Source organism: Sturnus vulgaris, chromosome 5, assembly GCF_052056855.1.
Source record: "Sturnus vulgaris isolate bStuVul1 chromosome 5, bStuVul1.hap1, whole genome shotgun sequence".
In the NCBI taxonomy this organism is placed as follows: domain Eukaryota; kingdom Metazoa; phylum Chordata; class Aves; order Passeriformes; family Sturnidae; genus Sturnus; species Sturnus vulgaris.
The window spans coordinates 9,967,868-9,981,563 of record NC_142247.1 but is presented as its reverse complement, the minus strand read 5'-3'; the positions used below and the strand labels follow the sequence as shown (position 1 = coordinate 9,981,563).

Sequence of the window (13,696 nt, the reverse complement as noted above, 5' to 3'; positions counted from 1 at the left end):
GGCCGCCGGGGGCGGCGTTGCCGTATTCCCGGGAGAGGCGTTGCTGTATTCCCGGGATCGCCGTTGCCGTATTCCCGGGAGAGGCGCGGGCCTGGCGCCGGATCCCCGCGGATCCCGGGCCGGGACGGACAGAGGGGCGGCTGCCCCGCGGGGCCGGGGCGGGGGCGACGGGCGGGCTCCGGGAGCGCGGGGCTGACGGGGTGGGGGGACGGGACGAGGGGGAGAAGGAAGGGGAGGGAGGGCGGCCGACCCACCATTTTAGGACCCGAGGGGGACGGGAGGAGGGATCTCCGGAGAGGGAGAGCGTCGCTCCTCCCGCGGCGGGCCCGGTGCGGGTGCGCGGTGCGGGCGCCATCGGGGCGCGGAGCTCCGCGGGGTCGCGGCGGGAGCCCCGGTGCCCCCCAAGGGGACGGCGAAAGGGACTGCGGTCCGCCCGGCCCGGGGCAGTCCCGGGGGGCCGCAGCCTTGGCCGGGGGCCGCATCTTTGGCGGGGGCTCCGCGCCCCGACGGCAGCGCCCGTGCCGCCCCCCGCTCCCCCGCCCGTGCCGGCAGCAGGGAGGGCCCGGAGCGCAGGCCCGGTCCCAGGCTCGGCTGCCAAGCAGCAGCAGGAGCCTCTTCCCGCAGAAATGGTGCCTCCCACGCAGGAGCGAGATCCCACGGTGTTCGCCGGGTTTTCAGCTCCCGCCGGGAGCTGCGGCCCGGGAGTCGCGGGGGTGCTGTGCTTGAACTCTGGACACCTCCTTGTTTTCCTCCTTGCCTCGTGACTTTTATGGCCTGTCACGGAGGGAAGGCAGAGGAACGAAAGGCGAGATCCGTGCCTGCTGCTCGCTTCCTGCCTGCTTCCCGCAGCCCGGCCACCGCAGCAGCTCCGATGGCAACCCCAGCTCCCCAACCAACCTGCCCGGGGGGGATTCGGAGCTCCCACGGCTCTCACCTGACCCATCGTCCTCCCTGCACCCGTGTTTGTCCTTGCTTGATGCTTCGTTTATTTCCAGATATTGGCTAAGACTGCATCAAACCTGGTAGGAATTATGGGGTCAGAGATCTGAGCTCAGCTCATCGGTTTTGACTTGTTGCTGACTTTGCCAGGGCGCTGCTGGATATGGATGCCCATGTGTTGGCTTCTCCTGGAGCTGGGTGCCTGCTCCTCCTGGGCCAAGGCACACGTGTAATGTGTTGTTGGAAGTTTTGTGACCTGATTCCTTGGTGTTTTGGAGTTTCTCATAACCTAAATGACTTGGAGATGGCTTGGATAAGGGCAGAGTCCTTTTAAAGGGTTGCAACGGAGGGAGGTGGCTTGGTTTGGAGGAATAATGTATGGGTGACCCAGATTTTAGGACTGCACCTGAATTGGGTGAGGAGGAGGCATCCATAATCAGACTTGAAGTTGTAATAAATCTAAGTTCTTGTTAAGTTTGTTAATGTTAGGAAGAGCTCAGCTGGCTTCTGTGTAGAACCTCGTTTTGCCTGGTGGTGGTTGAGGGTGGCATTTGTCCTGTCCTGCCTGTACAGCAGCCTGGTGGTCTGGATAAATCTCAGTGGGTTTATATGGTCCACTCGCTCATGACAGGAGGTGACTGGGCTTGAGGTTGATGCTCCTGCTCTCTGAAATAGTGAGACACAAATATTTCCTCTGGGAACCTCTTGTGCATCCTGATAGATTTTGATCGCAAGAGTCTGTCTGTTTTGTTTTTTTTTCATCCCGCTAACTTTGGATGGTTGTTCTCGTGCTTGTTCTGTTGAATCTTATCCTTTCTTATGGTTCATTTATTTCATGTGCTTTCTAGCAGGAAAGAGCCAAATTATGCTATAGTTTCTGATGGTTTTTTCCTTTTTTTTCCTTCTTAATGTAATCTACTTTAGAGTCTTGTTTAAAGTGGGCAGTTTTATTTAATTAGTTTGTATTCATGTTACATTCCCTCTCCATAGTTATCTCAGGCAAAATTTGAGGAACAGCCCGCAAGGGATTTCAAATTCTTAATTAGAATCACATTTTTTTCCAAGGATGTTTGATTCTAAGAGTTTACTGTGCTTTCTGTCATCTGGTATCTTTCCAGTTGATGTTGTTTGCTTAGTTACTGTTTGGCTAAATTATCCACAGCTAGTTTATTTCAGTAGTCATGCCTCGGAAGTTTTGCAATTCCTTTCCGCTTTGCAGCTCCTCACTGAAGTCCTGTTGAATCTTTTAATGAAGTACTCAGAAGCGACTTCAGTGCAAATGCAGTTGTGCTCTATTGTTTTGGCACTTGGGCCTTACAGAGAGGTTATTTCCCTCTTTCCTGACGTAATTACACAGTTGACGTTCAGAGTATCAGCCAGCTGGGGACAGATACTGTCACCTGACCCCTGGCAGGTATTTACATTCCCAGCTGGTTATCACTGCATCAAATCCAAAATTCTACTAGAAAAGTACCCAGTCTTGATTTGAAGATACCAAGTGATAGGCTGCACTGGTTCCCCAGGTAAATTATTCCAATGGCTGATTACCCTCGCTAATTTCTTATCTCCATCTGTCCAGCCTGGCTCCTAACCACAAAGTCTTGCTACAAGTTTTCATGCCAGGTGACAGAGCCTGTTTCTGCCAGGGTGACACGTTCCAGCTAAAAGAGCCTGCTGTACTGCAAGCCCATGGCTGTTGGCTGTGCTGAGCTCTTCCTTCTGGGAAGAGGCAGCTGTGGAGCTGGAGTCTGGGTGATCAGTGTGGTTTAGAGCAGTGGTGTGGAGGGTGCCTGGCCTGGTGTCTGTGTGCAGGCAGGGCTTCCTGGGAGCTGTGATTGAATAACTCGCATTGCTTCGAGCTGGGCCTCACATGATGGGCAGCCCAGCAGCACAACAGGCTGCTGCTGAAGGAACGATCCTGTTCTCATCCAGACCTGACTGCAAGCTCCTGCTGCTTCCCTCGGATCAGCTCTGGTGACCAAGTGGCCTCGGATCAGTCCAGTCACTGCTCCAACTGAATATTAACCCCCTTCCCTAAAGAAAAAGCCTATAGAAGTTGGATTAGCCTGCTTTGTGGCCAGAGAGATTGCTGAAGAAGTGTAGCGTGACCCTGGGCATGAGATACGTGGTGAGGGACCACCTCTTCCAACAGCAGGATTAGATGCCAGAGGGAATCATGCATTTAGTTCCTACATTTCTGTGCTTGGATAAACAAGGCTGTGGTTGCACAAATCCTCTCAGCTGGCACTGCTGTTGAAAGAAGCCGTCGTGCCTGCCTGTTGTCATCTCTGCTGGTTCTCTGCTGTGGTTTGTTGTGAGACCACACATGCACCTCTGCCACCAGAAGAGAAAGGGCAGAGGATGGAGCTCCTTTTGGCAAGGTGAAGAGTTGTCACAAGCACGCCTTATCTTGAACCTTCATGGAACTCAGTGCATCTTTTTGCCTTCCCTCTGCAGCTGACATGTGAGAGCAGCTGCCCTGATTTACTCAGTAGTGCAGATTAACTTGGGAGAACTGAGTTTAGCCAGGACTGGGTTTAGGTCAGCTGCTCTTACGTCTTTGGTCAAGAAGTGTGTATTGAAATTTGTTGTGTGGGAAAGAGCATTTAACATGGAAAGAAGGAGGTCTGAGCCTTGGCTGTGACACACTGCTACCTATGAAGGGTTCAGTGGTGCAGAAAAGTTCCAAGTTAATGCATTCATGCGTTCTAGATGTGAGTTCTCAGTGGTGCTCAGTGCTGAGCAAGGTGGGGTGCCCTTTTGGGAAAGCTTCATTAATCTTGTCTTTTCCATTAAAAAGTAACTCCAGCTTTCTTTCCCTTTGAGTAGAATTGGTTTGCTGAGACAAAATCCTTTCCCCATCTATTATTTTAGACACCATTCCTTCAAGTCCCATGTGGAGCACTGCAGGATGAGGAACAGAGCCTGTGGTGGGGACTTGTTTTGACCTCATGTTTGGGGGGTTGGATTAAAAGCAAGATGAAGTCAAAGAAGAAATTCCCATAACTTTAGTACAAGTTCAGTGCAAGGTCAGGGGGAGGGCTATTGGTTTTGATAATGGGAAAAATTTAGAAGAGGGAAGGTGATTACCATGACATGTGTACAAATGTACATAGATAAACAGGCACACATATGTAAATGTATACAAAATAGAGGGTGTTCTGATGCTAGGAGAGGTTGAGGAGGAGTGGCTGAAGAAACTGTAATTGGATAGCACACAAGGAGGGAACTGAGGTGGGAGGAAGCATAGGAACCTGAATACTGCATTAGAGCAGAGATGGCCATAAGTTCCCTTCCTGAAAACATATCCTATTTGCAGGGTCACGGAGAAGTGTGTGACATTTGGACACCAAACCTTTTTGTGATCTCAAAGTGAACACCCAGCTGCGGGCAGTGGCTCAGTGTGAGATTCACTGCCCATGACATTGCTGGTGCTCAGAGTCATTAAGCACTGGAGTATCTAATGCTGATCATACACAGAAATTCCCAAATCTTTACCTGGGCCAGGCTGGGCTGGTGCCCAGTGGGATCCACGAGCTGGGTGATCCCCTCCATGGGTAGAGCAGAGCTGTGCACTGGTGAGCAGACCCAGCCTTACACAGGGTGTGACTGGAGGAGGTGAGGGGAGGGGAAAGCTCCTGCTTCATCAACGAATCCAGCAATAGAGTTTATGAATCCAAAATACACCCCTCTGGAGGCAGGGGAGGGGATTAGGATCGTGGTCATGTTAGGGCATGATTTGTTCAGGTTGTGGAAGCCCAGGGATAATCAGAGAACAGGAGTGTGTGTTACAAGCAGACCTGTAACTAGTCGGACATGGTCCTTGTTCACATCTGCCATAGAGTGGCTGCCTTGGCTACACTTGCATATTCACTTGGTAACAGAAATATATTCACAAAGGCCACTGTTGGGAGCAGTAGAAGAGGAAGATGCTTTGCCCGTGATCTTGCTAGGCAGCTGCAAAAAATCAGGATGTGTAAACTAAGAGGTGTATGTGCTTTACACTCACCTTTACAGGTGTAATGATTAAAAATGCCTAAACAGAGTGTTTGAATAGCTTAAATCTTACTTGGGCCCTTAAATCTTCACTACAGATTGCTGTCTGTGATGAGGGGCTCATGGAAATTTGGAAAGAGTAGATGGGAAGAGTATAGCTTTCACAGGAAAAGAAGCCATACCAGTGCCTAGCAAAGCTGTGATGCTGTAGCTTCAGATGTCTTTAGTGGGCCTGGGTTCCAGGCTGAATCCTTGGATTAAGCCTGAGTTTAGATGCCGAAGTTCTGCTGCAGGTATTCCATAGTGCAGGCATCCAAGGGTAACTCTAGACTATGAAATGTAATCCAGCTGCAACATTTGAGTCACTCTCCTTTCTGAGGTGCTCCAAGATCACTGTCTGGTTTTACAGGTGAGGGCTGCCAGGCTGCTAGTGAGGTTGAGATGGTGCAGTGTGTCTGTTTCCATTCTGTTGCTGGATTTAAGGGAGAAGGGGTGTTCTGAATATGCTGCCAGCTCTTCAGGATAGGAACAGTGCACAGTATTTAAAACAGGATTCAGTCCTGATGGTTGGTATGGCTAATGCATGGCTGAAGTAATTCTTGTTTATTCTCTTTTTTTGTGACTTGCTTTGTGCATGAAGATATTTCAGGCTTCAGTCTGGATACAACAGAGCTTGGTATATCTTAGAGTGCTTTGAGAATGGTGCACTTTTCTTTCCTTTCTACTCCTTCACACAAGACTGTAGAATATCCTGAGTTGGAAGGCACCCACAAGGATCACTGATGTCCAGCTCCTAGGCAAAGTGTTTTCTCCTGGAAAGGCATGTCCCAGGTACAGGCAAGCAGAATCTCAGGATGGGCAAGGGGGGTAGCACTGGCAAGGCTGCAGTACAGCACACAACCCTGTCATGACTCTATGCTGTGCCAAACCCTGGGGCAGAGAGAGACAGGCAAAGGGAAGTTGGGCTATCCCACTATTTTTACAGCAAATTATGGGTTGTGGCATGTTTTCTTAAATGTGCAAGTGATTGAGGGAGATGGGTTTACCCCTCAAGTCACCCAGTAATTTCCTAATAACAACTAGTGATATAGGGAATACATAACTGCACTGTCACTCTCTTCTCGTCCCTGGGCACAGCTGGGAAGAGGGAATTTTCTGTCAGGGCATGTGGATAAGGCTGAAAGGGAGGCTGTAAGGTGTTCCTGTAGGCACAGGGTGAGCACTGCTTGTTTTGGTGCTGTCTGGGAAGGCACTCGTCCTCTCACCTTACTCCTACAATTCGCCTTGTCTTCCTGCCCCTGCACAATGAGTAAACTGAGCTGTTTCATTTCAGAGAGGGGCAGAGGGAGGAAGATGAGCAATTTGGAGGTATGCTGGAGCAATGAAATGTACCTTATCCTGGAAGAGCAAGGCCAGGCATGCTAGTTATGTCATTGTAGTGTGTACTCTGCCACAAGGGAGGGTCAGGGCCGTGAAAAGCAGCTAAAAATTTTGTCTGTGTGTCTAGAAGAATCATGACAGCTGAATGGCCCAGTGGGTTTTATTAGATCCACCACAGACATTTATTCCTTTGTTCCCTACCAGGGTCATTTTAGCCTATCCAGTTGCTGAGTGTGTGATAACAGTGATACCAGACATGAAAATACTCATCTGAGTGTAAAAGGGGAAAGATGGATTGATTCTGATAGTAATAGCAAAATGACTTTAGAGGAGACCAGAACGAGAGAAGTCAAGATGTGCTGCATTTTGTATGCAGTGAAAACTGGCGTGATCAGAAATCTCATGTTCAGTGAGGCTGTGTGGAAGCAAATCTGCCCCGAAATGTATTATAATTGCATTTTACTAGAACGTTGCCTTTGAAAGCTTAATTTAAAAGGTGGCATTGTAAAAGGTTTTGTTGTGACTGCTAAAAAGAGTGAACAAAGTGCACTGAAAGGCGGAAAAAGGTATTAACTGATATGGGAGACAAATACAGAAGTGCCAAGCAAGCATGTGCAAAAACACCAGCTTGGTTTTAAACTATGGTTTGGTAGAGAAATACAGTTTTGTGTTTAGTGGGAGCAAAAAATAACTGATGCTGTGTGTCCCAAGTTCATAAAATTGATAGAATTGGAGAAGGGGTCTCCCCTGAATGTGGGCACAGTGAGAAATAGACACCTGTGAATATCTGATGTGTGTGAGGTTATGGGAGTGGGGCTTTCACTGACAGGGCAGTGAGACTCCTCCAGTACAAGTGTGATATCAGAATGAGCCAAAACAACTAATTATGTACACTACATTGTGTGACAAATCTCTATCATTTGTAGTAAACAACGTTACAGCACAAAAGGAGAATATCTTAGTAATGTGTTTTGTTATCTGGCAGAACTTGGAGGCAAAATGACACGGAAGGAAAGAACAGAGTGAGCAGCTGATATATTTTTGTTGGGGAAGGGATTGCTTAAATAAGACTTTGCTTATGGTTGCAATCAGATACAGGGTTTATAACAGGCCTTTGCATATTCAGTACACTGAGCAGCCACTCCCTGCCTAATCCTCAGAGTATGGCTGTGAGGTAGGAGGGGTTACTATTACCCCAGCTGCACAGATGACCCTCAGACAGGCAGAAACTACTGCAAACAGCTAGAATTAGGAACTGGAAATTCTGATGGATGGGACCATTCTTGGTTGCCCTAAACCAAAACCAGTTACAATCTTAGTCTTCTGTAGAGACTCCTTTTAGTGAATGATTGCAATGGGGCACTGAAGGAAGAAGGAGAGCTCCCAGTATCCTAATGTGTGCTCCCCTTCCAGCCTGGATTATATTACTGGTGATAACAGCTGTCCTTTGTGGGCCCCACTGGCTTGAAATATCTGGTGACTGCACCCATGTTGAACTGCTCATAAGCCATAACCATGAGGACAGGCAAGACTTAAAACAGCAGCATACATCTTTGCCACCTTCTGTTAGGGTAAGTGCAGGAATAGCCAAAGGTTTGGAATGCTGGGGTATTCCCCATGTTTGCATCAAAAGCAGCAGTGCTGCGTGTCCTGCTGTAGGGATAGCTGTAATTGCACCTTTGCTGGCACAGCTGGAAGAGGTGAGGTGCTGGCTTCAGTAACAGGCAGCAAAGATCTGTGCTGGAAGCTGGGTTCCTCAGGTGCATCAGTCTGGCAGAGGTTAGACCAAATCTTCCATACAGGAAGGTGTTTGGGAAGAGGACTCCAAGAAGGAGAGCTCTGGCTCTTCCCTCATTCTTGGGCATGGTTCAGTGACAATCCCAACCCTTTCCCTTTCAGGTTCTCTATTGCCCTTAGCTTTCCCAAACTACAGTGGTCACACCACATCATACTCTGCTGTTACATCCAGTGATTTTTTTCAAGCACAGCAAAGCATTTTGCTCTGTCCCAAGTCCAGAGAACTCATTGAGGTGACTGGAGAAGCTGTGCTGCATCTCGTTGACCTTGGCAGAGCTGGGACGTTTACGTGTTTATTTATGTCCCACTGATCAAAGCGTGTTGCAGGTAATGGGTCTCTGATTTCATTTGCCTGGTGCCTATGGCTTCCCAGGGCAAGTCTCTCATGGATGGGGAGGTATGCACCAGCCCAATTAGAATATGCCATGCACGCCTGCGTAGGCCGGGGGACGCGAGGACTTTGCATTCCTCAGCCAGAGCTGTCGGTTTGTGACCGTGTCATAAAAGAGGTGAAGGAAATTTTATCGGCTCAATTTTCCACTGTTACTCACAGGCCACTGTTAAGTTGCCTCATCCTCTAATTTCTTGGGGTGAATTTGAGGCACAAAGACCTTATTTTACTCCTCAGTATTGCCATCTGATAAGGTGGGACCTGAGAGGGGAAGGAGAGAGGTGGTGTTAAATGCCACAGGGCTGAGGAAATGGAAGCTGTAGGCCAGTCAAGAAGAGTCAGAGTTGATGTGTTCAAAGGCTCCCAATGGGCAATCTTAGGATCCTGATTGCTCAGTTACTCTCTGAAGTCATGAAGCCATCAGGGAGTGCTGTGTAGAAAATCTGGAAGGGTGGTGGTGGGAAGCAGACTCTGCCCTCTCGTTCATATGCAGAAAAATGAAAATGGAGGGAGGAAGGATTAAAATATCTATAGTTGTTCCTTATGCATTGAAACGGGAAAAATATTTTAATTAATGCATCAAAGAAATGTTAGTGATATTTCTGAGCTGATATAAAATGAATGCTTTAAATTAATCTACACTTGGAGGTGTACTGAACATGAAAATATATGCATGTAATTTTTGCCCATTGACAAAGAAGGGGAAATAATACTGAAACAGAGAATATCAGTATTGTTCGTCTGTGTGTGCAGTTTCTTAATTTTTTAGAGGTTGTACCTGTAGGGCTCTACCTTTTTTTTTTTTAATTTTTATAATATGCTGTGTTAATGACAGTATTAGGAAGTAGTGCTAAACCTTAACTACAACATCTATGGGCTGTAATTACTGCTATAAAACTTGAAATAAGGTAGTATTACTACCTTATTAGTATTACTAATTGGTAAAGCTGGTTATAAAAAGCATTTTCTAAGAGTGATGTGTATCAGTTACACCATTTAAACCCCTGATTTGTACAACTTTTCACAGCTTGATCTGAAAGACAAAGTCACAAGAATGTCTTCCCCTTCCCTTCGGTTTGGAGTGTTTCCTTGCTAGAATTGCAGATGGTTTGAGGAGGTTCTAGGATGTCCTATGTGTTGTTACTTGTTTTCAGAGTTGGTCACAGGGGCTGTCTCCTAACTCACCTCTCTTCGATGCAGCATCCCCTCAGAGCCAGCCCTTTCCTATGGGGAGAAGGTTCACCGGAGTGGGATGGTGGTTCACTGGAATGGCACAGTCAGCGGCAATACCGAGACAGGGAGACATGAGACCATAACAAAAACGGCTCGTTTGGAAATGATTGTAAATCCAGTTAGAATATCCTGCTTCCCCTGGTGCCCGCTTCTCACCTGGGAAGGCAGCAGACGTGTTCCCAGCAGAGGGCCAGGACTGAGGGTGTAAAAGCTGGCTGCTGTGCTGCTGGTGTGTGTGGGCTGCTGAGGATGCCTGGCTCTGTGTGTGTGTGGAGCGCTTGGCACTCACACATGGAGAGACGCCTACACTGGAGTGTAGGGACTGGCCTGTGCAACTGGGTGTGGCTTCACCAGAACCCAGGGCTAAGTCCAGGTTTCTGCTTTCCTGCTTTGCTGCCCAGCCCCGTGTTCTTGTCCTCTCGTGCAGCTTGTACAGCCTCTCTGGGGTCCCGGCACTTGGAGAACATGGACCTGCTGCAGCCAGTCCAGAGGAGGCCACCAAGATGCTGTGAGAGATGGAGAACTTCTGCTATGAGAACATGCTGAGGGAATTAGGATTGGTCAGCATGGACAAGAGAAGGCTTTGGGGTGAACTCCTAGTGGCCTTCCAGTGCTTGAAGGGAGCCACAGGAAAGATGGAGAGAGACTCTTGACAAGGGCCTGGAGTGACAGGACAAGGGGCAATGGCTTCACACTGACACAGAGCAGGGTTAGATTGGATATTGGGAAGGAATTGTTCCCTGTGAGGGTGCTGAGGCCCTGGCACAGGTTTCCCAGAGAAGCTGTGGCTGCCCCATCCCTGGCAGTGTTCCAGACCAGGTTGGATGGGGCTCTGAGCAACCTGGGCTAGTGGAAAGTGTCCCTGCCCATGGCAGGGGGTAGGAAGGCTTTTAAAGACCTTTCCTACCCAAACCATTCTCTGATTCCATATACAACTACTGCAGGAAGCTGTCAGATTTACCTTGACTTTCTTATCTTTTCTCCTGTGTCATGCTTTTATGGCTGCTCACATCCCTCTGCTCCTGGGTTGTTGGGTTTTTTTGGCTCGACAACTCCCTGGGATGGCTCATACATGGTCACGTGTGCGCTGGCACAAGGGAGATGTTGGCAGCACCCTGGATGCATAGCAAATTGGTCTGCTCTAGATTTCAGGTGTTCTGGATTTTCAGGGTTCCAGGTCAGGTCTTAATCGAGATTTATTAAGATTCAGTTCCAGGTGGATAGTTTGTATAGTCAGCAGCAGAAGGAATTGAAGAAACTCTTCTTTTCTTTTTTTTTTTTTTTTTTAAATGAATGGAATGTAAACAAATGAACTTTGCAGGATATCTGCAAATACCTAAATTGGTATTTAGGTCAAATTTGGTTATTCATCTTTGTTAACCCAGTCATATCACAGTGTGTTTCACTGCCCTTTTTTTTAGTATCTGCTAGCTCATGTAACTCACTGCATCAGGCCTAAATATTTTGCACTGTCATGAGTCCCACCCTTTGAAAAACAGGGATCAGGCAGAGAGGGAATGGGGACTTGCCCTTCCTCTCCTTATTACAAATTAAGGTTTAAGATTAAGAAATTAAGATAAACCCAGACAGCGAGATCTAACTTTTGAGTCATACTTAGTTTTTCTGGCCTTTTCCACACCCATTAAAGCCATACATCCACTTTTTCTTAATTGTAAGCCAAAACTCTCACATAACCACATGATTCTAGGAAGTGGGACTGTATGAGAAACAGAAGATGTTGTGATGTGCACAATAAACCTGTGCCAGTTGGCCATACAAGACTTAGGCCGTGAGTAACAACAAGTTTTCCGTGTGTTCGCATTAGTACCTTCCTATTCAGCACCCACACAATTCCTGTGGCTTTGGGTGTGTGAAGCTATTTTTCCACAAGGGAGAGGGAAGGGGTCCCTGCTGGTGCTTTCCCACATTTACATTTCTTATAACATTTTATTTATAGCTAATACTTTCTGCTTCCAATAGCAAACTTGTCTCATGGTAGCTTCTTCGCTCTAAGGACACAAGTTAAATTCCCAAGAAAAAAATGGTTTGTTCACCAAGAAGCTGGGTTAGGGGAGGGCTGTACCAAAACCTGTTTTTCCCACATACATCCCTTTTGGATGATTTGGTTTTTTTTCTTTCTTTAGCTGCAGTACAAAGCTCCATCACTATTACAGTAGTGCCAAGTTTTTTGACTGTGATACAAATCTCATCACTTTTTAAAATAAATCTCATTGCTGGAGTCATAAGGTAATTAAAACTGATATGGGGAGCTAAGGCTGAAAAAATTCATTCTGAGGTCACAACATTAGGATAAATGTGTGATTTTGTTGTTGTGGTTGCTATCTCATGGGATTCTGAATCCAACAATTTTTTATTGTTCTCTCCAATTGATGGTGCAATATTCAAGCCAGAGTACAACAAAATTTTCTGCTGTTGTTATGACTGATGACACTGTGCTGTCACTACCATGGAATGATACACAGGTGCAGTTTTATGGGTATTTTAGCCTTTTTTTTTTTTTGATTGCATAGGATGTGCTTCACCTATTGATACAAAAGCAGGATTTTGCCAGTATATTTATGGCTGGGTATATATCAATGTTTAGCTCGTCAGTTATCCCACACTGCTAAAATGTTCTAGCTTTATCTTCTGTGGGGCTCTGACAGCTACCAGAAATCTGACAATTTTCCAGGTGGAACTTGTGAAAGAGGTTATATTACGTGTTTGCATCAGACAGGATAACTTTGGAGGCCCTCTCTCCAGGGCAGGACAGTTTGTCCCAGTTCAATTTGCTGAATATTGTTCATCCTTATCTGCCTGTAGCTTAACTGTGCTTAGGATGGGTACAGGTAAGTGACAGCAGCTGTGCTCACAAATGGTTCCACTATGCAGGCTGGGCAAGGCCAAGCTTTCAAGCGTGTTTCCAGGTCTTTTGATGTCTTAAGGACATTTGCATCTGTCAGAATGGTTTGGTGCAAATATGAGTGTTCTTTAATCTGAGACTCAAAAACAGCAGCATGGGATTCTGGCTCGTGTCTGAGGCTTTGTGAGAGACTCTGAGATTTCTGCTGCTCACTGGAGAATCTGTCCCATGAAGGTCCTGAATCATCCTTCTCAAAGAGGAACTGGGAACTCCTCGAGTTCACGGCAGACATGCTATCTAGGAATGTGTGCAGCATGCTGCTAGCAGCTACCTCTGCATAAAATGTTAAGAGAAAAGTAATTTGGGAAGGTCTTGCCTCCTTTTGTGCTCCAGATGTTTCTGTCAGTTTGTCAGTTGTGTCTCCGTCCCCAGAGTTTGTGGAGAGACCTGCACAGAGCAACTTGTAGTGACTCAGTACATTACTTCCACTGTGGGAATTCTGCTCTTCACCAGGTAGTGTCAGTTTTCTTTCTACTGAGCTCTGGCAGTGAGACTCACACACTATTCTTGTTTATTCTCATATGAGAATACTGCAGAATATCACAGCTTACCCATTGCTTTTATGAATATAAACTTAACTTCTGCTTATAGTGAACTGGGTTTTTTGCTTTACAGGTGATCCCATTTTATCTTAAGAATGAATCACTTTTATTGCAGCTCTGGGAAGTGCAATGTACAATCCAAGCCATGTTCTTCACTCGCTGTTTGCCAAATGTTCAGTAGCAATTTCCAAGGTGAAATTGTGTTCAACCCAAAATGGTGTGTCTCTGACACTTTTTTTTTTGTTAGCATTAAGTATTATAATCTACTTAAATAAAAACCAATGTAAGAAAAGTATGGAAAATTATCCCTTTTTTTTTTCCCTTAGTTAGTGAGTCATTAGATAATTAATAGGCTCAGTGTATCTTGAGTGTGCCTACGATGAGTGAAAGCTGCAACTGGGTGTGTTAAAACGCAGGCAGACTCTCTGCATTGCTGTGACTGGGAGGTCTCACCTGTGTTTCTCAAACTTCAGTAGCAGCTCAGATGCATTTTCC

At 46.8% G+C, this 13,696-nt stretch overlaps 1 protein-coding gene across 1 annotated transcript in view; it reads left to right on the top strand.

The window, feature by feature from the left end:
* Positions 1-889: 889 nt before the first annotated feature.
* Positions 890-13,696, top strand: part of ARHGEF5 (Rho guanine nucleotide exchange factor 5) — a 32,364-nt gene continuing 19,557 nt past the window's right edge. The window contains exon 1 of the mRNA XM_014880868.2: positions 890-1,022. The gene's annotated coding sequence lies outside the window, so the exon portion shown is untranslated. The remainder of the gene's footprint in view (positions 1,023-13,696) is intronic.